Source organism: Microtus pennsylvanicus, chromosome 7, assembly GCF_037038515.1.
Source record: "Microtus pennsylvanicus isolate mMicPen1 chromosome 7, mMicPen1.hap1, whole genome shotgun sequence".
In the NCBI taxonomy this organism is placed as follows: Eukaryota; Metazoa; Chordata; class Mammalia; order Rodentia; family Cricetidae; genus Microtus; species Microtus pennsylvanicus.
Window position 1 is genome coordinate 82586178 of NC_134585.1, and position 25182 is coordinate 82611359.

The 25182-nt window shown below is 40.6% G+C and overlaps 1 long non-coding RNA gene across 1 annotated transcript in view; it reads left to right on the forward strand.

The window, feature by feature from the left end:
* The window catches only part of LOC142854876 (uncharacterized), a 172387-nt gene that overhangs the window by 86928 nt on the left and 60277 nt on the right, over positions 1 to 25182 (forward strand). The window contains exon 3 of the long non-coding RNA XR_012911381.1: positions 8389 to 8475. This is a non-coding gene — a long non-coding RNA (uncharacterized LOC142854876). The remainder of the gene's footprint in view (positions 1 to 8388; positions 8476 to 25182) is intronic.

Consider the following 25182-nt stretch of genomic DNA (forward strand, 5'->3'; position numbering starts at 1 on the left):
CTGTCAAGTTGACACAACCTAGAGTCGCCTAAATAGAGTGTCGTTTGAGTCATTACCTGTCAGTGTGGTCTGTGAGCCTGTCTGCGAGAGATTGCCTTGACTATTAACTGATGAAGAGGACTCAGCCCACTGCGGGTGGCGTCCTCCCTAGGCAGGCTGGATAAAAAGGTTAGATAAGCAGAGGACACAGAGCAAGCCTGAGAGCGAGCGGGCAAGCAGGATTCCTTCACGGTTCCGGCTTCAGCTTTCTGCCCAAGCTCCTGCCTGATTCCCTCAGCGAGGGACTTTGGCCTGGATGTGTAAACCAAATGAATCTTTTTCTCCTGTGAGTTGGTTTTGTTCAGAGTGTTTTATCACAGCAATAGAAAGGAAACTAGATTAGCCCACCAGGCTCCAATGGATAGAGCCAATCAAATACTTACACAGATAGCCTGGGTTAAATTCAGGCGATGAAAGGAGACAGAGACAGAGACCCACATTGGAACACCGGACTGAAATCTCAAGGTCCAAATCAGGAGCAGAAGGAGAGGGAGCACGAGCAAGGAACTCAGGACCGCGAGGGGTGCACCCACACACTGAGACAATGTGGATGTTTCTTTCGGGAACTCACCAAGGCCAGCTGGCCAGGGTCTGGAAAAGCCTGGGATAAAACCGGACTTGCTGAACATAGCGGACAATGAGGACTACTGAGAACTCAAGAACAATGGCAATGGGTTTTTGATCCTACTCCACGTACTGGCTTTGTGGGAGCCTAGGCAGTTTGGATGCTCACCTTACTAGACCTGGATGGAGGTGGGCGGTCCTTGGACTTCCCACAGGGCAGGGAACCCTGATTGCTCTTTGAGCTGATGAGGGAGGGTGACTTGATCGGGGGAGGGGGAGGGAAATGGGAGGCGGTGGCGGGGAGGAGGCAGAAATCCTTAATAAATAAATAAATTAAAAAATAAAAAAGTAAATGACAAACTGCCAAAAAAAAAATAAATTCAATGCCTAAAACACTCAGTTTCTAAATTTTACTCTTGCTTCCTACCATAACTCATATTCAGTTCCTTAGCAATTCCTATAGGGTTTCTTTAAAAAAAAATCATCCATAATCTGACCACTCTCTAACCCCCACACCACGACCATGCACATCCGAGCCCCCACTATCTTTCCTGTGAATTAACTTCTTTAATTAACTTTAGTTTAGAGATCTGTTACTCTGAGAGTTTTCAGGGACTTTTTTAGAATGTAAAATAAAATCCGTCCTCTAGAATCTTCCAGCCATGTGTACCATAAGACCAACTACAAACCTCATGATAGTTACAACTGTTCTTCTCTCATTATTTTTTTTCCCCCCAACATTCTTTCTTTTATTTGCTGGTTCCAGGTACTGGCTGGCTTTTCTTCGTTGTCCCAGAGTCTGCAGTCCATTCCCTTCTCCTGGGATGCTTTCGTACTACACCGCATGACACTCACCTTCTTCTGTACTTGCCTTTCAGCTTCTAGATTCTGGAAATTGCTTTCTTTTCATTGCTGTCTTGGAAATGTGGGTGGCAACGACCTGGAATAATGCACTGTCATTTTTGATTTCCCCTATATGCCATCCTATCCTTTCATAAATAAGCTTCCTTTGAATTATTCTAATTTGAATGTATCACAGCAACACCATTGTTAGTATTGTATTTAAGACTTAATGGTATGAGGCTGGGGAAAGCAGGACAACCAAATGAGATTCTGGAATAGTCTTTAGTAAATTTGTGGAGTACAAAGATAGGCGGAATCTCGCATTATACTATAATCTCAGTGGGGCTTTGATCGTTTTGTTTCTTTTTGATGACCTCATTTTCGGCTACATAATGATGATATTATGCTAGCTGGGACTGCTAAGCAAGAAGTAGCAAAAACTCCAGATGATTAATAAGGTAGACACACTCTAGAGGGTTGGCTAAAGGTCTTGAAATATGAGGTGGGGAGGCAGAGAGGGTAAGGTAATATCCTGTCCAAGTCGCTGCAACTTACGTAACTTTCATGACTTAGAAAAAGGTACAAACCTAACATCAACATTTTGTGGATAATCTGTATATTTGCCGATGTCTTTTTGCTTACGTACTCATAATTAATAAGGTTAAAATTGTATTACTTATCTCTGGGGGAAAATGAGCTCTATAGTAGGTCTCGGCTTATAACGCAGGCAGCTCTGCTTTCATAACATAGTACACCTATTAATAAAATAACTATATGTGGCAGACGTAGATGTTCTGCGAGTCCCTGGCAAACCCAATTGGAAAATCCACAGTACAGAGATCTGTGGTTCTGGAGTAGCGCCATGCCCTTCTTTACTGACAACCTACTTTCTATTTGCAAAGCAGACGCTGGCTGGCACCTAAGCTCTGGCAGATACTAAACACCCGATCACAGGATGCAGAACAACCATGTGACTCGAACTTTCCATTATCTTGAAATCTTACCCGATCCACAGAATTAAAAACGGGGTATAAGCAATAACATTTTACGAGGAAATGGAAGCACTCTCCCCTAAGTCCGGTCGAGTCAACCACAGGAACAGATGGCTCACGAGTACTGTTCCCATCTCTACTGCTCTGCAGCCTTTCCTCTGTCCACAGCTGTGATTTCATGGGGAGTTCTCCATGGCTGGCATTGTGGAGACAAAGCATAGGGCTGACTACAGGCAAATCTCCATGCTTGGCTGGCACCAGCTGAAGAAGCACAGACACTGTACATCAGTCACACTCAGGAGCAACCCTGGAAGATGGTTCTAGGGAACGTACCTCACTCCATGATAGTGTAAAACCTGGGCAGTTCATATATCTCTTAGGATGAGACCACGCACCCTCTACCCGGAGGAAGGACAAGAGAGAATGGTGAAGGGAAAGACTGCACGAACAACCTTTCTCTTGGGGATGTAAACCAACTCTCACCCTATTAATCTCGGTCTCTACCCAAGAAAACAGACTTGAGTGAATCACATCCTTGGCATCTTTGAGTTTCAGTGGAGCAGCCAGTGGGCTTGCAGGCAGGGAGTTACTAGATTGAGGTAGGGAAGGCAATCCACCACTTCTTTTCCTGTGTGTTTGCTTTAAGGTAGCGATACACCATGGCTGGATAGAACATGATTTTTGTTTTGTTTTTTGTCTGTTTTCCAAGGTAACTTTTTCTTCTTGGATCTTTCCTTTTGTGCTCTGGTGACTGGCCTCTGCCCTGCCAGTGCTAATGGTGATTATTTGTACCCTCTTCAACCAGCCCCGTGGTTCCAGTTCATTCTGTCTACACTTTCATAAACAGAATTCAATTTAAAAAATGCTCCCAAATTATCCAATTTGAGAGAACCATCTGTTTCCTATTCTGAAATATGCCTCTCACAGCCATCTTTCCTCTGAACTACACATTGTTTATTATATAGAGTTCAGGGAACTGCAAGTGATATAAATATTCCAGCCGCCCTCACTTCAGCTACAAAAGCATATGGATTTATTGGGCTGCATCGCTAGAAAGCTCAAGCGATGATTCTGTCCACAGGCACGGCTGAATCCAAGAGCTCACGTGGTGTTGGCAGGGTTCCCTTCTTCTCTTGGCTCCTGGGCGAGTTGCCCTTCTTTTCAGGCAAGCACTTTCCACAGAGTGACAAAAACGGACTCTGGCAGCCTTTGGTTCACAGTTGATACACAAATTACAGCCCCAGGAAACAAGAGCTTGAGAGATGCTGTGTCTTAACACCCATCGGGACATTATCCTTTGTCAACTGCAGAGTCATCAAGGTTGCTTCTGTGGTTGTGCAGATATGCCTAAGTTACCACATCTTCTGCAGTTTGGCTAAGTCCTTGCTGAAAATAGAAAAGAATCTTGTTTGGTGGGAGCACCCCATCTTCTAGTCCTCAGAGTTCTTTGTCTTTGAACTGAAGGCCAGTTTCTACTGTACATGGAATGCTCTTCTTCCTGTAACAGAGTTCCCTGTCCACCCAGATAAAAGCTGGTGTAGCAAATCCATTTGGCATGGTCTCTCAGCTTTGTTCTTTTTGGTAAAGGCAGGAATTTGGTGGGCGAGGATTCCCCAGGGTGAGGTTTTGGGGCAGGAACTGAAAAGAGGACATCTGTTTATCTTCGGCTTATTTGTTTTGTGCCAACGCCTATCATTTAGCTGCTAGTCACCCGTCTGTGTTTTAAGAGCCACTTTGTGGCTGCAGAACAGACAGGAATCTCTGCCCCAAAGACTATGGGAAACAAAACACAAAGAATAAAACAAAACAAAACAGCAAAAAAGGTTATGCCAGTCTTTCATTTCTTCCTTGGCAGCCAGTTGTGCAAATATACCTTGGAACAGGCTGCATGAACCTTTGAGATCAGGAGGAACAGCAAGGAGCAAGCTTGACTGGAGAATGGGAGTGTAGAATAGTCTCTGTAATATATAAAACAGCTGGTTATGGCAGAAGAGGGAACAGACAGGCAGGACAGGCTGGGCTCCTCAAGGGAAGTACCCACAGTTCAGCATTTAGTAGAGCCATGGGCATCAGCAGAGAATTCACAGCAAGGAACACCATGGAAATGGCACACATGGAAAACAGCTTTGCCAGTGTTGGAAGACTGGCAGGAAGGAGGCTGTAGCTGTTAAAGAAAGACGAGTCTGGGGTCTAGACAAGGGAATTAATGGTGTACTAAAGGGGAAATAAGACAAAGAAGCAAGGGAGTTCTTCAAGCTGAGAGAAGACATGGGTGTGAAGAAACAGTAGATGGAATTCATTTGCCTACCAATTCTTGGTTACATGTGTCAAGTTTGAACTCAGAGTATATAGAATTCTACAAAGTATCTTTCAAGAATGTATGGCTTTTTCTGACAAACTTTTTGTGTGTTTTTCTCAACAGATTTTTATCATTTTTTTATATCTATGTGAATTATTTCATCTATTATGAAAAGTAGTACCATACATGGGCTGGAGAACATGGGTTCCAGTGTCACACAAGTTGGGATTTGAATATTCACTCTGTCGTTTAGTAGCTAAGTATTTTGGGGTCAAATGACTGGAGTTTCTTTATAAAACTTGAACACAATTCCAACTTCATGGGATTATTGTAGACAATAATGTAGGTGACCTTCACCAAGTGACCGTCACAATAATCACACAGTGAATGGCAGCAGACATTACTACCAATTCTCTAACCAGAATGGATTCTCTTTACATATAGTAAATTGATAATGATATTACTATTTACTTCCTCTTCTCACTTTAGCTAGTTGAATGAACAGACTATGTTAACTGCCAACACTTTTTTACATTTAGTTCTGTGGAGGGAAGAGTGGAACTTTTCTATGGTTTGGTTTTGTTCCCCAGAGCTGGGTCAAAAAGGCTATATTCATCCATTCTGCTAGCCTGATTCTCATCCTGGGTCATGGGATCATACGTTTTTGGTTTTTATTGTAAGATAAAGGGGACATATTAAATTGTGAAGATTATGCCTTACCAACATGTTATCCAGCATATCAGCACATCAGGGAGGGATGATGTACGAATTCAAGAACAAAGTCTCTTTGTGTACTATCTGAAAAATGATTATAGCAGTGATATCCTCCTTGTTCTTTTCTTCTTCTTCTTCTTCTTCTTCTTCTTCTTCTTCTTCTTCTTCTTCTTCTTCTTCTTCTTCTTCTTCTTCTTCTTCTTCTTCTTCTTCTTCTTCTCCTTCTCCTCCTCCTCCTCCTCCTCCTCCTCCTCCTCCTCCTCCTCCTCCTCCTCCTCCTCCTCCTCCTTCTCCTCCTTCTCCTCCTCCTCCTCTTCGTCCTCCTCCTCCTCCTCCTTCTTATCCTCCTCCTTCTCCTCCTTTTTCTTCTTCTTTTCATGACAGGGTTTCTCTATGTGTAGACCTGGATGACCTCAATCTCACAGAGATTTCCTGCGTCTGTCTCCCAAGTGCTGGGATTAAGGTGTGCACAACCATTACCTGGCGCCTCATGTGCTTCTTGATTGTTCTAGTTCACTAGAAATTAGTATATGTGAAAAATAAAAGCCCTTTGCTTTGGTGGCAAAGTAGATTGATTTTTCTTTTTAGGTCATAGTTGGCCACATCTAAACTCATATATTTTCTGTCCCAGAAAGTCAGCAATTGTTCCAATTATTTTTGGTTTCATAATTCATTTAAACAAAATGTGTTCCTGTCTTTGAGTATCTTGCTGTCTTGGCCTTAGCTTTTAGAATTTTTTGTTTGTATGATTATTTTGCTTTTTTCCTCTATTAGATATACTCAATTTGTGTTTATTATTAGATGATTTAGCTGGTGGAAGAGTGGATGTCAGAGGCTAGGACTGAATAAAGAGCTGCTTCTTCTCTTGATTGTTTTCACTGAGGGGAAGTGCAGTAGTTATGTGTGAAGGTGTTCATTTTGAATACTCTATTTGCTTTCTGCTGATTCTAATATGGAGCCCAGGATCCTGTATTTGGTTTCTTTGACCATTTTGCACTGATGCACCCTTTCTTATTCTTGTTGTAATAAATGGGCAGTTGTCACATATGCATTAAAAAGGCACTTATGTGAAGAAGAAGTATCTTCTAAAGTTATCTTTTGAAAAGTCAACGAGAGGGGATGGGGAGTGGCTAAAAGCTGTGGCTGCTTTCACAGAGGACCCGGGTTTAGCTCTCAGCACCCACCACATTACAGATGACAACCATCTACAGCTTTGGTCCCAGGAGATCCAACACCTTCTTCTGGCCTCGGAGGGCACCAGGCACAAAATACTCACACACATAATTATAAATACATCTTTAAAAAAATAAATGAGGATGACTTTATAAAACTCAACTAAAAGTTTTAGTAAGCACGCGTGTTTATTTTAAAATGTCTCTGGGAAACATTTCCAGGTTGCAATGCGATCTCTATTGCTTTTATTTCACCTCACTAAGGCAGACTGAGGACTTCAAACTTTCGTTTGGGAGGCAGGCCCCGGGACAGAACGTTTGGGACAGAACTGAAAAGAGGACATTTGCTTAGCTTTGACTTATTTGTTTTGCAGCAAAGTCCATTATTTGGCTGCTAGTCACCCTTGTGTGTTTTAAGAGCCAGTGTGGCTACAGATCACAGCTGCATGTTTAAAGCATGAGGCCGTATGTCTGAGGGACCGTTTGGTGCTAACTAGGTGTTCGTATGCCTTTTACTGTTGCATCTGGCACTGCTTGTTTGTAGGAACCTTCCTGGGACAATGAGGAGATGAAGAAAGGACAGACACACTGACAGGAGAGATGGCATCTGCGCATGTGTTGGCTTGGATGGAGTAGCACCAATTACCCAGCAACTGGAAACTCAGCCTGCTTCTTACCTACAGCAGAAGGAGGGGTGTGTTAGTCTGGAAGGAATCCCTGCAGGGGAGCAGCCTCAGGTTCCTCCCGGTGGAGGAAGCTGCAGTTGCTAGTTTTGGCACACACTGGTCAATCATTTCTTAACACCTGTACTTGGACCAGAGGAAGGCTTGGCCAATTCCCATGTGTTTGGGGTGTTAGACCTTGTTAACAGTACACTCTTATCCAGGGCTTCATTCACTCCTTACATATTCACTCAGGGCCTCCTCAGCTGCCCACACAACACTACCTTTCTCTTTTTATGAATTATTTCTTTTAACAATGTAGACATCTAAATCAATACATTGTCTTCTCACTGTGCCCTTTCTTGGTTAAGACATGGTCATAGCGAACATTCAGAGTGAGGTGAACTCTAAAGTGTGGTTTGTAATTTGAAATACAGAACTCGCAAACTTTCAAGGTCTTAAAGCAAATACAGCATCTCTCAACCCTTAAAACAGACACAGAAAATAAGTGTTCGGCTGGGCACTGAGAAACGGAAGACCCTGTGCAAGGTTGGGGTGTGTGTGTGTATGTAAACAGTGCAGTTGCTGCAGAGAACAGCAGGTGATTTCTAAAGAATAGAATAGTGGGTTTGTACAATGCAGTGCTTCTGAGGTGCCTGAGCTGCGAGTCACGGAAAGGACTCAAGGAGATGCTGTTTTCTATATGCACATTTATAGTTGAATATTCACAACTGTCAGAATGGTGGATGCAGGCCAAGTGCACACTGACGGGAGAGCTGGTAAGACACTGCTCTTACTAGTAAAACGGAATCTTAACTATTCAGCTTTTAAAGAGAAGGAAATTGTGTCACATGTAATAATCCAAATGAACATTGAGGTCGTTATGAGAGAAATAAGGCAGCCTCAAAAGAAATGTCATCTAAGTGTGGTTCAGTTGATAAATTCTAAGATTTATTATTGTTTTGAATCTAAAACCTTCATAAACATAGAACACTGCCACACACACATATGCACACACATGCACACACACATGCACACACACAGAGGTACATCTTTCATGATGTTTACACAGTACGGTGGTAACGCGTGTTTTCTGTAACCAGGCTGCTGATACTCAAATCCTGCCTTTCCTGTCGATTCCTGAGTGACCTTGGACAGCGTGACTTCTCTGAGCTCTGGCCTTCTCATTGGTAAGTGGAGATACGAAAACTGTTTATCTCATAAGGTTGTGGTAGGGATTAAAGAAACTCAACCAACACCTGCAGCGATGCTCTAAACCTGCTGTGCTCTAGGTGTGGGAGCTAGCTTTACCAGTTGTGAGTGCATGAAGCCTTAATGCACTCAACATCTCAGGGGCTAGTGATATGGTACATGCATATTCTTTCAGAATCTGAAATAGAGTTTCTAACTGAAGTACCTAATAGATATTAGGTAAATGTGAAAGAATAAAAGCCCATTGCTTTGGTGGCAAGTAGATTGATTTTTCTTTTTAGGCCAGAGTTGGCCACATCTAAACTCATTTATTTTCTGTCCCAGGAAGTCAGCAACATACTTTGTTCCAATCACTTTTGGTTTCATCATTCATTTAAACAAAATGTGTTCCTGTCTTTGAGTATCTTGCTGTCTTGGCCTTTGCTTTTAGAATTATTTGTTTGTGTGTTTGTTTTGCCTTTTTCCTCTATTAGATATACTCAATTTGTATTTATTATTAAATGATTTAGTGAGCTGCAAAATCACAAGCATGTCAATTTTGCAAAAAACAACAAGAAATCATATTTACATAATGACTACAGTACAACCAAACTTGGACATTTTCCTGTACATAACAATGATATTCAAATTATTAGGATGCTTAGAATACAGCCATAAACTAACCCTGTCAGGTTCCTTCCTGTAAGATAACAACATACTGTCGTCTTTTTTCTTCCTAAAAACATTTAATGAGGCTCTTACCTGTTTTTTCTTCATGTTGCGGTCACTTAGAGTGCCGGAAATGATCATGCATGTGTATGTGATGTTTAAATCAAAGGAAGCTGGATTCTGAATTTGTTCTTCAAGCTTTTGCAACTGCATCCTTACTATAATTTATTACAGCATAGATGTATCATGTACACGCAAGCCTAAACAGAAAGCAGCATCAATATGTATGACTAATACTTTAGTTCTAGAGTAGAAGCGTGGGACTTTTAATTTTCCTTTTAAGTTAGGTGTGTTGACAACACAAGGTCACTGGCTCCTGCTGCTGTAATGGTGGGGACGAGCAGCTAAGTAGAGGATCTCCAAGTTCGTTCCCTGAAAAGGAACAAAGAATTGAACAACCCTGAAGACAGAAGGCCCAAGTCACAGCTGGATATTCTGGATGAAGAAGCCTAAGGCTTGAGGTCTGTTAAATGGGCACTGGCTGGAGTCTTCTGTAGGGCCTCTGGGTGCTCCCCTTCCCCTATTGGTTCCATCTAGATACCTGACCCTTTACCTTCCCACTGTTCCTCATTGTCTCTTTTTTTTTTTTAACTTCATTTTTATTTACTTTTTCTCTTCCTTCTTAAAACTATAATGAGATCATTTCCCTTGTCTTTGTCCCCTCCAAACCCTTCCATATACTCTTCCCTGCCTTTTTTCAAATTTATGACCTCTATTTTCATTAATTGTTATTACATGCATATATGTATATGCATATATGTTTATATTCCTAAATATAACCTGCTAAGTCTATGTAATGTTATACACACACACACACACACACACACACACACACCCGCCGATTCCTGAATATCCGCTCTGAGGCTTAACATTAATTACAAACTCTTTGGCCTATTAGCTTAGGCTTATTATTAACTAGTTCTTTCAACTTCAATTAACCCATTTCCATTATTCTAAATTTTACTACAAGACTTGTGGCTTGTTACCTCACATTGTGCTTTTTCTGGAAGCTGCTGGTATCTTCTAGACTCCGCCTTCTTTCTCCCTGTATTCAGTTTGGTTCTCCCACCAAATCAAACCACCCAGTTTGGTTTGCCCTGCCACAGGCCAAAGTAGTTTCTTTTTAAACCAATGGTAATGAAACATATTCACAGCATACAGAGGGGCATCCCGCATCAGTCTTAAGTCCAATCAGCTTTTGGATACTGCCAAGTTATGTGTGCCACTACCCCACCATTGGTGCTATTGTGCTGTGCTGGCCATTGCTTTGTTCATAGGCATCATAGCTGGGTAGGACTGTTGGTGGCTTTGCTCCTTTGGAAGTTTGTATAATGCCTACTAGTACCATGAGAGATAGTCCTCATGGAAGAGGCAGTCAGCTCAGCTCTAGAGCACTCTCAGCCTAGTGTCTGAAATTCATCGTATCTTCAACAACTTTGAGGGGAAGGGGCAAACCAAGGGTAATAATGATAACCTGTATCACTGGGAAGTCTCTTTAACAACTCTGACCAACAATTCAAAAGAGGGCTTTTCTTGCCTAATGTTGGGAATTTTGTTAGATGGTCTTTGGCCCTTGGAGGAAGTACAGTTAGCTCATATGGGTAAATTTCACTTAAACTATATATGTATATGTAGTCTTATATGTACTATAGGTATTTTAGGTAGATAATTAATAATATGATTTCTTAAGATTTTTTCAGATATATTACTGTTTTTTACCCTACTCCCTCTGTCTTCTGTATTTGTCTTCCTCCTTTCCTTAATTAAAGCCCCCCCCCCATATTTCTTATTTCAAACCTTTAGCATCCTGCTGTTCCCCCTCTCTATTGATCCCCAAATAAACACAAAAGGGTCCCTTTTTACTTTCCTGGTTTCTCCAGCCACTCCAGTTCTGTACTCATATCTGAAGATTTGGAATTAAGAACCTCAGAAGACAGAGGCATGAGACATTTGTCTCTCTAGTGTGTTAAATTTCTTTATAAAAACTACTCTTAGTAACTCTGTTACAACAGGCTGAACTGATATAAACCATGTGCTGTCCTATTTTGATAGAGCTTTCCTGCTGGGCCAATGTCTTGGTAAATTTTCTCTTATTCTTGTGTCTCTTTCTATATGATGTGTGTGACATTCCTTCCTTTTGATCACCTTGAAAGCAGTCTTTTGACATTGAAATCATCCAGAGAACGTCTAGGGCAGTAGATGTCTGAGCTCAAACTCAGGTGGATTGTGTTCAACTCGAGATAGCTTTGGGCAGTGGTAGTGTTGTAACCAATGAGTTTTATTATTCAGTGTATGACTACTGTGCATTGATAACTTTCCCAAGCACGTGGGCCTCAGGACTCTGTAGTTTTGTGTCCATTCCCAGCTAATGTTTTGCCCACTGAAGTTAGAAAATTATCCTTTTTATCTCATGGTATTGATAAAGAAACATAATATGTATTCTTTGTACTTATAAAAAAGAATACAACTTTTATACTCATATTTCACTTTCACATTTAACCTGTAATTTGCTGCAAAAATACATTTTACAATGCTGAAATTTTAAAAAATAAAGCATAAATCCTAATACTGTATACTTGTACCCCAATAGATTATCCTTATGTCCTCATACTTTGTGTATCCATGTTCTAAACTTGGAGGAACTTGGCAGGATGGGTTTATTATATATATATATATATATATATATATATATAATAAAGTAATAATTACTTTATTATTTTTTACTAGATTATTTTATTTTCTAAAAAGAGCCAAATCAAATGCTCCAAATGGATGGTAGGTGCGTTAATTCACAACCATGACGATGTCCAGACTGTCATCATATCAAATATGCATCACTTGGTTGAGGTTCAGGATTAACATTTTCAAAAGTTCTCCATATGATCCCAGTGTGCAAAACAAGTTGCAAACCTCTCCATTACGACAGCGTTTCTCCACCTTGGCATGCATGAGAATTACCTGGAGAGCTTGTTAAAGTAGGGATTCTTGGGGGCGGCTCGCAGTTACATCACGGTTTTATTTTAACAAGCTCCCAGGTGAAGCTGGTGTTACTGGCCTGTGCTATATTCAGCAGCTTTATCAGACGAGATAGGTATCCATCTCTCAAAACAGAATAAAGTTTGAGTAATTAAAAACTGATTTGGCCTATGGCTACGCTGATAATCTGGACTAAATTATTCTTTAAAACAGTTTAAGTATTTAACAAAGTTCAAATACCAACAATTGTACATTAAATGGTGCCTTTCATAAATCTATAGTCAATTTACATATTGGTCACATGATCTTAGCCACATGATGACCAAGACAAGTTCAGTAACATAGGTTTTCCCTGTTTTGGAAATCTGTGGTTAATATTATACATTCTCCATACAAGATGGGCCAGATTTCTATAGCTAAAGTTTCTTTCTGTTCCCACATTTAAGTCTTCTGAGACTGCTCTGGGACTATGTCTTGACTCTTGCTATGCATAAAACAAACAGGAATGGAGAGATAAATCTAGCCCAAGATTATCATTTGTTGGCTGTATATGACCAAGAAAGACATTCCTAAGTTTTGGGGCCTTTTCTCTATCTCATTTATAAAATAAATTGGAGGAAATGAAAGTTTTTAAACCCCTACCAGTTCTATAATTGTTATTCTTTTCATTTTACAGACTCCCAGACTCTGAGCAAACGAGCTGTTTTTTATGTAAAAGGGCTTGTGATGGTTCACTAACTCAGTACATTAAAAAGATTAGTTCAAATGTCTGGCTTTTGGGACTTTAGCCTTTTAGCTCTCAGGAAAAAGCAAATCTGATATAAACGGTTATATTTCCATGGTGACTCTGCTTGATCCATCTGTGTCTGGGAAGCCTAGCCACAAATATCTTTACAACTATTAAAACCACCAGTTTAAGTCTTCCTCTGGCAAAAATAATAGAAGGATCCTATCTCCATGGTGGAAATATATCCTCTTGTATCAAAAGTCTATGTGCTAAGCCACAGAATTGTGAACGTTATAACGTTCAGATTCAGATTCAGAAAAGAAAGATTAGCGAATTTTTGTAAGGTTCCCATTGGATCTTCTATTGTCTACACACAGAGCTGTTGGGTAATTGCCAAAGACCCACTGTGAGGGAAAGCTGAAAGGCTGGGAGGGGCTTATTACTGATTTTAAAGACAAGCAATGTAATACCACAGATGTTCATAAACAACTCAAGAAGCTTTGAGATGTTTTTTAAGAAACAGAGTAGATTATAAGTCATTATTAATTAACCAATATCCTGGCTGTACTGCCCAACGAATAATTGTGGTGAAAAGCTGTGTTCATGGAGATGTTGAGATGGATTTGTATGCACATGCAGTAAGAAAATTTGATGCAGCCTACTGTTCAATAATAATAAATAAAATGTCTACTGAAGTTGTTAAGTGAATCATTCCACTTGTAGAAGGTAATAATATGTACCACTAATTTAATGACAGAGAAGTTAACACACGTGGGAAAGTTGTTACAAGTGGTGAAGTTATAAAGTCTAATGCAAAGTCAGTGCTGTGAATGTTAGTACTTAAGAGACAACACCATAATCTGTGGTTAGAGCAGGAAGGCATTTTGCTCCCTTGCTTCCTAACTTTGCATAGCACCCTGTATTGTGAAGCACATGGTTCACCTGGAACAAAAGGTTGAAGCACAGACTTTTCAGTCATCTTGCCTGCATGCCAAAATCATGTGTTTTGTAGGAGTCAGATGCACTGGGGTAACTCTGTGGCCTCTCTTCTTAGCTTCATAGTTTATGCAATGGGAACAATTTTAAAAACTATGTTATATGGTACCATTTAATGAATATATATATAAATGCAAGCCACACTGGAGAATGTGAGGTATAATAAGCAGTGTTTATTTACTGTTTTGTGTTGTGTAAAATGATGGCATTGGTTATGTGTTAATGTCTAATTTAGGAGGAGAAACATTGACTTTTGGCTTTCTACTATGGAGGTTTCAGTCCTCAAGCTTCGTTGGGCTCATGGCTGGACAGCACATAATGGCAGAAGCTTTTGATGAGAACCAGATCTGCTCTCCTCATGGCAGAGAAGAGGTCCTTATGGGTATACTCTTTGACCCAAGATTTCTCAACAGGGCCATCTTTCCCCCCTTTTTTCCTCTCAAGATCATAGTGTATCGCCTAGTATGATTTCAGGTTCAATATCCTATTTTTAAAAATTATTTATTTCTTCTTCCTTAGAAATTAGAATTTATGTCTGTTGATTACTTGATTTAACAAGCTGACATTGATTGATTTTCAAATGTTAACTCAAATTTTTCATAGGCACAAGCATTACTTGGCCACAAAGTTTTCTAACATTACTGTTGTTGACATATTGATATTTTGCTTAAGGCTTTTAAAATGTCTAAGTTTATGACTTATAGTCACCTAGAACTTTCTTCTTTAAACTTCAAAGTTGCTTTTAATTTAATTTTTTACTGTTTAGTAACCTGCTGAGTTTAATTAAGTTTACTTGTATGAATATGAGTTGAGGATATTTGCTGTATCATGGACAATGTACCAGTGACTACACAACTGAAGAAAATGATACTCTTTCTCCTGACATCTATTAACTGCCAATGTTCCTTTAGGCAAAGATGAGCCATCACATCCTGAAATAACTTATATGCATTGGAGGATCTTCCCATTCAATAATCTTGATGACCTCAATCTTGTGTAGGTTTTGTGTAGGTAACCAGAGCTGCTGTGAATTCATGCATGCAAAGGCCCCACCATATCCAGATGGTAGTGTTTCATAGCACTATTTCCCATTTTCCGGTTTTAACATTTCTTTATGCTCTTTTTTCTCTATGTTCTCTGAGCCTTGGAGGGGGCTGAACTGATATTTAGGACTGAGCACTCCAAGATCACTTACACCGACTAGGTAGGAGTCCCCAAGTTTACTACTGCCCACTGGGAACAGAATGGTCTTTTATCCTGTAAAGTTTGGTCAGTTGTACTGGTTTAATAAAATGCTGATTGGCCAGTAGCTAGGCAGGAAGTAGAGGTGGGCAATGAGAATGGGAAAATTCTGTGAAAAGGAAAGGTCAGTCTGCAGCCATCACCCAGATGCAGAGGAAGCAAGATGAGGATGCCTTGCTGAAAAAGGTACCAAGTCACATGGCTAACACAGGCAAGAATGATGAGCTAATAAAACTTATAAGAGTTAATAAGAAACTTGAACTAATAGGCCAACCAGTTTATGATTAATGTAGACCTCTGTGTGTTTCTTTGAGACTGAATGGCTGTGGACCAGGAAACCTCTGCCAATAAATAGTATCAATGTGGAGAGCTAAATCCACTTAAAACCTGAGTTTGGGAAAGAAATCTAGACAAAAAAGAATAGTGTTAAGCATGACTTCTTGGTAGCATTTTTGTGGTAGGCTCTGTTTGCTAGAGACAAGTGCAAAGTTGTCTCTAAAGTCTGGAAGAGTTTGAATGCAATTAGATTTCATTTTTCTTAAATGCTTAATTGAGCTCAATAGGGAAACAATCAAGAGTTAGTTTTTTTTGTAGAGCATTTTGAATTGTCAGCTTGATTAATATTAAAATATATTCAGGTTGTTATTACTATTTACATTTGTTATGTCTGTTCTCATAATATGATTGAAGGACTTAGGTTTAAAAATTGTAAAACTTGTTTATCAGACTCATAATAACACCTCTTTTCATGACCTAATACTGTTCCTGGTCCTTCCACATTGAATACACCATATATTTGCTTCCTATTTCATTATCATCTTTACTCCAGCCTTTCCCTATGATCTCAGTGACCATCCTGTGTTCTAACTATTACACACTGATGGAAGTGACAGAAGCCTTTTTATTTGCTTTTCAAGATTTAATATTCTATTTCTCTATCAATCAATCTATCATCTCTATCTATCTATCTATCTATCTATCTATCTATCTATCTATCTATCTATCTATTTTTAATGACCTCTGCATAACCAGTTCACCATCCTGAGAAAGTTATGAATTGAGTGAGATGAATATAAATCCCTTGTTCCCTCTTCAGAGAACCCTTCGATAAGTCAAAATAGATAAGCAAGGTCTGATCTGCTGCTGCTGGCACCTGGGGCCAATATCAGAAAGACAGGGTTTCTAGAGATCTGCTGAGCTGCAGTGAGTGAAAGAAAGTTAAAACAGGAGAAGCCTCTCAGTCTATGTGTGCTCTGCCTTCTGACTGGCTGACCATTCGTGCATTTACTGTCAACCAAACCTTTGACTGTTTTCTAGAGTTCTGATGCTGTGATTCTGATGTTTTACCTGTTTTTAGTCTCTCTCTCTCTTTGGAGTTATCTATCTTGTATCTGTAAGAGATGGATTTCTTCATTTTTCAACTAAGAACATGTGTTTTCTTCTTTGTGGTATTTTATTTGCATCTTTCAACGTCCTGATGTGCTTTAAGCTTATAGAAAGAAGTGAATCTGTGTGACGTTAGGTGTGGCTATGGCAGTGCTGTGCTGTGCTAGCTAGGATGGCCCTGGACCGCAGGGCGTACACTCTCTGCCAGCACTCAGCCTCAGCTTCATGTCACCTCAGTGCTGTCTTAGAGGATGGTGCTGCCTCACTGAAGGTTTTGGCACTGTAGGGGCAGTACCTAAGGCAGTACCTAACTGACCCGGGACACCAATTTGTCCCTCTCTTCCCAACTGGAGTAGTGTTTAAGGTCAGCTTCAGAACTTGCCAGTGGGTTAGCTGAGGTGTCCATGAAAATTTTACCACAGACTTCCTGCTTTCTTCCCTTTTCTCCTATATATACTTAGCAATCTCCACACCAGCCTTTCCCCCAGCAAATGAAAGCCTTGAGAGAGTGCTTTCTGGAAGCAATGGTATTCAGTCCCAAAACTGAAGTAAGCATATGTCAGAATAGATACAGTAAGTGCCCACAGTTCCTAAGGTTTGTGGGATGAGGTTGTGAGCATGTGGTAGTGTGCCTCATGACTGTTGAGGAGGAAGAGAGGAGGTAGAGAACACATTTTGGCTATACCACGTGAGATTTTCTATCTACCTTGGGAAGTTTTGGACCTTAGGTACCTATAGAAACACTTTATCTTATAAGATGCTAGGAATATTGGTGAAGAGACACGGTGAAATGTCTTTGCCAGATAGGATTTGAAATATAAGGGTTAGGCAGGTGTAGAGGGACTCACCTGTCATCCCTGCACTTGGGGAGCAGAGGCAGGGGATCAGGAGTTCAAGCCAGCCAGGGTACATGGAACCCTGTTTCCATCTCCCTCAATAAATGCAATAAGGGGCTATTTCATTCAAATAGTGAATATTGATATCATTACTTGATGTTCTATAGCATGGAGTCAACAGAAACAGTCACAGAGATGATAATTTGCTAACAACCCAGCTCCTCAGAGGAAGACCATTTCTCTGTGGACTCAACCCAGTAGGATTCTGGATGATGCCTTTACCCTGTGGGGACCATACCGCCTTCTTCTCTATGGCTTTCAGGAAAATGGCAGCCAAAGGGGGAGTTCTGTACACTGTCAGCCCTCAAATCTGCAACCTGATCATGGCTGTGTATTTATTAAAGGTATAAATCTGAACTTGTGCTGAAGAGGTACAAGAGAAATTTGATTTGTGTAATGTATAACAAAGAAGAGTCACCCTAGTTTCTAAAGGCAGCCTTCTTGCTGCCTCATTAAATGATCAGGATTGCAGTGATATTTCCCAATAGGTGACATCAGTGGCTGATCTGTCCCCTATATTTTAAACACAGCAGAGCAGGCAATAGAATCCTAACCAACCCCAAGCCAATACTCACTTTGTGAGTTGTGAATAATTCATCAGAACAGAAACATTCTGAATTGATTATTATAAAAGCTGAAACCAAAAATTAAGCTCTCTATAAAATTATTCCTCACAAATATTAAGACTATTAAATTAGGCATGGATGGCAGAAGAATTAAAGGGAAGAAAAGGGGAAAATGAACCTCTGTATGGGCGCATCAGCGGAGAGAAAAGCAATGATGCTTTTCCTGAGATCTGAGCAAGCACTTCTCACCAGCAGAAACATCAGTGCGGTCATTGTGATCATATCTGTGACCAAATATACAAATCATGTAGCAGAGGACAATTTTTTTCAAATCAACATTGTCACCCTTGTGTGGCAAGCTGGGTCTGAGCACTACAAGGCACTCAGTGGCAAGGGATGTTTGTGTATGTGGTGCATGAAAAAGACTGGGAGTCAAAAGGTTATTTTGTGATCCAGATTTGACTCAATTGCTCCTGCAGATCTATTTAGCAGCTCAACACAAGAGATGCCATGTCTTACAAGTATGATAACCCTGTTCAACAAGGACCAGTCTATGCATCACCCACTGACCTTCGAAAAAGGGTGAGAAGGGACTCGGTTTGTGAAGGTATTCCCAGAGTCTTCTGTTTACCCAAGTAACTTTGGTGGGTAATTTACTTTCTTTTCCATGTGAGCTGTCATAGTCATCAGGAATTAGCAAGAGACATGCCTGCACATACTTTGATTACTTCTAATATTTCCTCCGTTAGATTCAGATACAGGAGGTCACATTGACCGGTATGCAGTCTTCTGAATCATTTGCTTCTATCATTTTTACTATATGATGTAACATTTGTGTCCAGGCATTTAGTAATCACTTAGTGAGTCTTAATTTTTGTTGAAGTTCATTTTTTGCATACTCATCGACCTTTTCTTTTAACTGGTTTGCGTTTGTCTTGCCCTTGGGAGTTTGACATTATCAAAGAACAGCACGATGGTGGATGTGTAACCAGCACCCATCTTGCCGATCTCAATACTTTCTGTGTTCTCAGGACTCTCTGCAGGTCCTTGAGGAACTGCTCCTCATTCTCAACTAAACATTTTGATAAAGTATTTAACTGTATTTGAATCCTCCTTGGCCTGCTTTTGTATGACCTGAAATATGTAGCCAACCAGTAACAGTCCCAGTTTCTACAGGTGTCATTAATTATCATACTAGCCGTAATCTTTCTGCCCTCTATTTCCTGTTTGGTCAGTCATTATTCTAATTCTATACAGTTGTATTCTTGCTGCAGTTTGAATCAAAGTCTCTCTCAGCTGTTCAAGTGTAAAGACCGGTTGTCAGCTAGAATTGCTGGGAGGGTGGTGGGGCCTCTAGGACATGGGGTCCAGTGCAAGGAAGCTAAGTCACTGGGGGTTACGTCATTGAGCAGACACTGTGACCCAGGTCCCTCCTTCTCTTTCTTTCCTGTCCAGCCACTGGGAAATGAACAGGTTTTGCCTGCCATATGTTCTCCAACATGGTGCGCTGCTACCGTACCACAGCTCTGTAGGCAGACTTTTCTGTTCTGTGCTCCCAAATAACTACATGGAGACTTACTATTAATTATAAATGCTCAGCTGATAGCTGAGGCTTGTCTCCAGCCTGCTCTTGCAACTTAAATTAACCTATTTGTATTAATCTGTGTGCTACACTGAGACTTGTTTATCTCATCTATGAACTTCCCATGTTACGTCTTCTGAGTTTGGCTTGTGACTCCTCCAACTCCTCCTTCCTTCTTCCCAGTGTTCTTTTTGCCCCACGAATCCTGTCTAGCTGTCAGCCAATCAGCTTTAGAGCAGCATATAGTGTATAGAAGGATTATTTCACAGCACACCCCAACTATAACTGGACCAGCTGATCATAGAAGAAAACCTCTAAACTCATGAGCCCAAAGAAGCCTTTCTTCACTTAAATTGATTTATCTCAGAAATTTTGTCATAGAAATGGAAAAGATACTAGTAACATTATCTCTGTAGGAATAGAAAAAGTTCCATCAGACACAGGCTATTTCAATGATAGTCTCTTTGTTATTTAGATGGACACCTAAATATATTCAGATGACACATTAACTTCTTGGAACTCAGTTTTGTTCATGAGCCCTTGTATTTGATCTTCAGCCTTTGCCGTACTTATCTCATTTCTTAGTCCCTAAAAGTATGAATTATCAACTACCTGGATCTTATTCCATAAGCTGCAAAGTTAAAAATTTGCACAGTTTTCATGTTTGGCAAAATTTCACAATGAAAGATAATAATGTATTCAGAATAAACAGGATTGGCTTTGGGAATGAATCCAATTTTGGATCTTTGGCAGGGTTGGACTTCTACTGGAAATAAAATTAGCCAAAACTGTGGCTCAAAATCTTTTGAAAGATAAAGCTTCAGGGATTACCCTAATGTATTCAAGGTGGCTATGCACTTTAAGTACAGCTAATAATAAGCTCCCTGGAAAGGACGAGGGGAGCTTTGGCAGACTATCAAAGTTCAACAAAATCAGCATCAGCTATGCCCAAGACTCCCTTTTCCAAAATACTGGTGCATTCACAATTACCATTTCATCTGGAATGTTATCTTTGGGAGTGTGGGAGGCATTTCTCATTATCATGGAGAAGGGACAATAAGTTTAGCCTCCCACATTCAGTGTGTTTCCTCATCTTTTATCATAGTGTCTGAATTCTTAATTTCTTCCTGCAAAGGACAAGGCCACCCAGGAGCTGAGATGACGGGCTTCAGCAGAGGAACTTGTGGTATAATTTGGCTATAGACCACGAAAGCCCCCCCCCCCACACACACACATTGAGACAGAGTCGCTACTATAGGAAATCCTTCAGCCAGTAGCCCTTAAGTTATCGGCCCACTTGGGCATGGCCTTTTATACTATAAATGTTGATGTAAAGTGCATGCCTGCTCTTTTTTCTGGCTGCTGGGTTCTGTTGCTGTTCCCTGTTCGAGCAGAGGACTGTGATCTGTGAGTCTACTCCTAAATAAATAAGCCTCTATTATATTCAATTCTGAGCTAATGTGGGATTTCTTTTTAGTGGCCATCTTCATCCGGCACCACAAGTGGATACCAACTCCACAGCTACCACGTAGATGGGTCCAAAAGGCCCAAATGGTCCACAGCCCAGAAGGTCTCCCACCCCTGTCCACCTGGCTTGCTTTCACCTACTAAGTGTTCTTTTTTTGTTGTTTTTGTTTTTTTAAAACCCCACCACAGCAGAGCTAAGTGCATAGTGACTTCGAAATTTCCCAATCTTGTGCACATTTCCCCTACCACTGCCGTGTTCTCTGCTGCACAGGGACTTGCACACCTTCCAGTCTGTGCTCCATGCTCATGAGTCCTGGGCTCCTTGCTTTGTGTACAGAGTTAATTTGATTGCTTTTGGTTTGTCAAACAAAGCATATTTGTCAGTATTTGACCAGCACCAAGGCAGAAGGCCGAAGCTGCTCAGGACTATTCAATACTGTCACAGGTTTGACCACCAGTAGTGACTCTGAAACCATGGCATGAAACCTTTAGATTATTATACCTAAAACAATTTACTGGATATCATAACACAAGTAACTATTTGATTAATAAATAAATCAATAAACTTGAAAGTTATATATTGGCAGACATTACCATGCAAATTTTAATAACCTTTTTTCTGATATATTGTATTCTGCAAGGCTTATATGGTTATTGTGATACATCCATTTATTGGATATTGGGACTGAGTTGTTTTCTTCATATTATATCATTAAGAAAATGGTTTGATAACAGAGCCAAAAATGAGGCACTTTTAGAAATGACACAGTCTTTACAGACTAATAATGAATAGTTAGCTGACAGGATTAATACTATCAAAATCAAAAGTTACCTGAAAAAATTAATACTACTGAAAAAGATAACTTTAATTTGACAGACAAAATTCAATACATTTTAAAGGGTACTGAGAAGTTATTTGAACGAATTCATACTGTTGAATTTGACAGTCAAAATCTATTAAAAAGTTATGATAGTTAGCAGATAGAGCTATTACCTCCAGGAAGGTAATCTGCACACTATCCAAATAATGTCCAAGGATAAGATGTTATCTTTAAAGGAAAAACTTAATACTCTGAAATCACATGCACAGAATGTGGATCAAAGGCTAGGTCCTCAATGTAATTACTAGATATATATATATACAGGCCAGGAGATTCAGGCTTCACAAAAGACAGTAGTAAGAAGATTTGAAATGATTGAGGAAATCATTAGAGCTGATGAACAGAGAATGAAGGTACAAGGACAGGATTTAACATTGCCAGTACCTGTCAGAGATTACTTACCCAGAGGTTTAACTTCCTGCCCTGTGATCTACTCTGACAAAGCATCAAGTTCTAAATGCCCGAAAGGATCCAAAGAAGGTGTATGGGTAGATCCTAAAATAATTCTTTACTAATCCAGCCACATTTAAAGTACATAGAAAATACTTGATTTTATAAACTCCCCTTTGTAGCCAGGAATTAAGCAACTACCCTGACCCCCAGTCAGTTTTCAACTAAGGAGTTCATTTTAGAATTTCCTGTGAGACGTCTTCAAGAGATACATTCTCTCTGCTCAGAGGCTGGATTTTCCTCCCCAAGAATCTAACTCATTCTTGCCTGGGGTGCGCAGCATGGACAAAGTCTAACACTGACCAACAGTTCCTTGTGAGAGTAGGTTGTGTCTCCCAGATATTGAGGTGAGAAAAGATTGAGAAGCACAGCTCCCTGTCTCATAGCCATATTATTTAGCTGTGTCTTGAGGTCTTTGGGGGCCTCCTAGCCTTCGTTCATAACAGAGTCCTGCAGGCAATGTTCATTAAAGCAACCTTATGGAAACTATCTATCTTCTCCTGACAATGGAGCTGCAACAGTTTCTGGCTGAAACATTAATTTTTGTCTTCATGTGAAAATTATATCAACTCATAACGAAAGCCTAATAATCACACACTTCTTGCAGAAGGGGGCGAGAAGTTACATACGTGTTCATTTTTTAGTGGAAATAGAAAAACACTTAACTACTTGATTAAGTTTGGTCATTTGATGGGTGGAGAGCTTCAAAACATGAGGTTATAAAGAATAATAATATTGAAAAGGTTATTATCATGTCGCTTTTTGGAAGCCACTCTGGGATGCAAAGAGAGAGAATTGAGCTGGGAGAGGAATAGCTGATTTCATTTTAACCAGTGGTTTCTTTCTTACAGTAACACATGCATTTAACTGCACACACACACATACCTGTTACTCTCAAACAGAATGAAGAAAGAATAGCAAATATATCAAGATGATGTGTCTAAACTTCTAAATGCTGGCTTTTATCACTTACTAATCACCATCCTTTAAAACAATGTGTGTCTTATTTACCCTGAGTTAATTTGAATTCTGCACCCTGCTCTTTCTGGGTTGGGTGCTGTGGGTGGTGAGATTGTGGGAGGCTCAACCTCAGGACGTCACTCTGTAAATTTAGTATCATAAACCAGTTCTTGGGTCTTACATAAGTTATGAATATTTGTCCTAAAAAGTATGTCTGAAAATCCAAATTTGATTAATATAGCTTTCATATTTTTATATAACACCTTATATATTAAAATTTGAATACTATTTTTTTTCTCTTTCTTTTGCAGAATTTGAAAGAATTTCCTTCAGGAAATTGTCATTAAGATGGGAACATGAGGGATCAGGATGGTTGAGTTGTGGGCGGGACAGAGTGGGAGAGGAATGGGAGAGATATCTTGATAAAGGGGGTCATTGTGGGGTTATGGAGAAACCTGGTGCAAAAGAGGTTCCTGGGAACCCACAAGGATGACCCCAGCTAAGACTCGTAGCAACAGTGGGGAGGGTGCCTGAATTGGCCCTCCCCTGTCATCAGAGTGGTCATTGCCCCAGTTGTCATTACCGAGCCTTCATCTAGTACCTGATGGAAGCATATGCAGAGATCTACAGCTGAGCCCTGAGCCAAGATCCAGGAGTTCAGCTGAAGAGAAGGTGGAGGGATTGCATGAGCAATGGGGGAGGGTTAAGATTGTGATGGGGAAACCCACAGAGACAGCTGACCCGAGTTAGTGGGAGCTCACGGACTCTGGACCGATAGCTAAGCTGTTTGCATGGGACCCACCTGGGCCCTCTGCTTGTGGGTGACAGTTGTGTATCTTGGCCTTTTGTGGAGTCTCTAGCAATGGCACCAGGACTTGTTGCTGGCACATGAGCTGGCTCTTTGGAAACTATTCCCTATGGCAGAATGCCTTGTTCAACCTTGAGGCAGGGTGGAGGGGCTTGGTCTTGCCACAGCTTGATGTGCCATGCACTGTTGATTTCCACGGGAGGTCTTACCCCATCTAAGTAGAGATGGGGGAAGAGTGGATGGGGGGCTTAAGGGGAAGGATGGGGGGAAGGAGCGATAGTGGAGGAGGGAGGGGAAACTGTGGTTGGTATGTAAAACAAATAATAAATGACGAAAACACTGAAAGTTATTGTTGAGCTAAGGAAATTTTAGAGGGGAAGAAAAGCTTTTGTTTTCCCCCTAATTCCATTTAAAAATGCCTGAGGCATGGCGTGCACCCCTGTAATCCTAGCATATGAGTGATAGAGGCAGGAGGATCAGGAGCTCAGGATCATCCTTGACTGCATAACAAGTTTGAGGCCAGCCTGGGCTACATGATACCCTCTTCCCAAAACAAACAGACCAAAAATTACAGCCTGAAACAAAGATGGAGTCGGGTGTGGTGGTGCATGCACATCTTTAATCTTAACAGCCAGGAAGCAGAGGCAGGCAAATTTTTGCGTTTGAGGCCAGTTAGGTCTACAGAGTGAGTCCCAGGGCAGCCAGGGCTGTTGCAAAGAGAAACCCTGTCTCGAAAAACCAGCAAAACAAAACCCCCAAAGATGGTCAGAGCTTTCTGAAGAGCCATTGATGCCATAGGCATGCAAAGGTGACATGAGCTTCACAGGGACAGTTTTCTGGTCTGTTGTGATGCCTGTGGTGGCTCTTAGGAGGCAATGAAAACTGACCTGCTGATGGAGAAGAAAATGTCATGTAATTCAGAAACTACAAAGTGTTCTAGAAGAATTCTGCCTTTCAAAATAATAGCCAGTACGTCCTTTGATTTCTGGTCATCCTTTTAAAGTTAACTTGACAGATATGGGCTGATCTTCAGATAGACT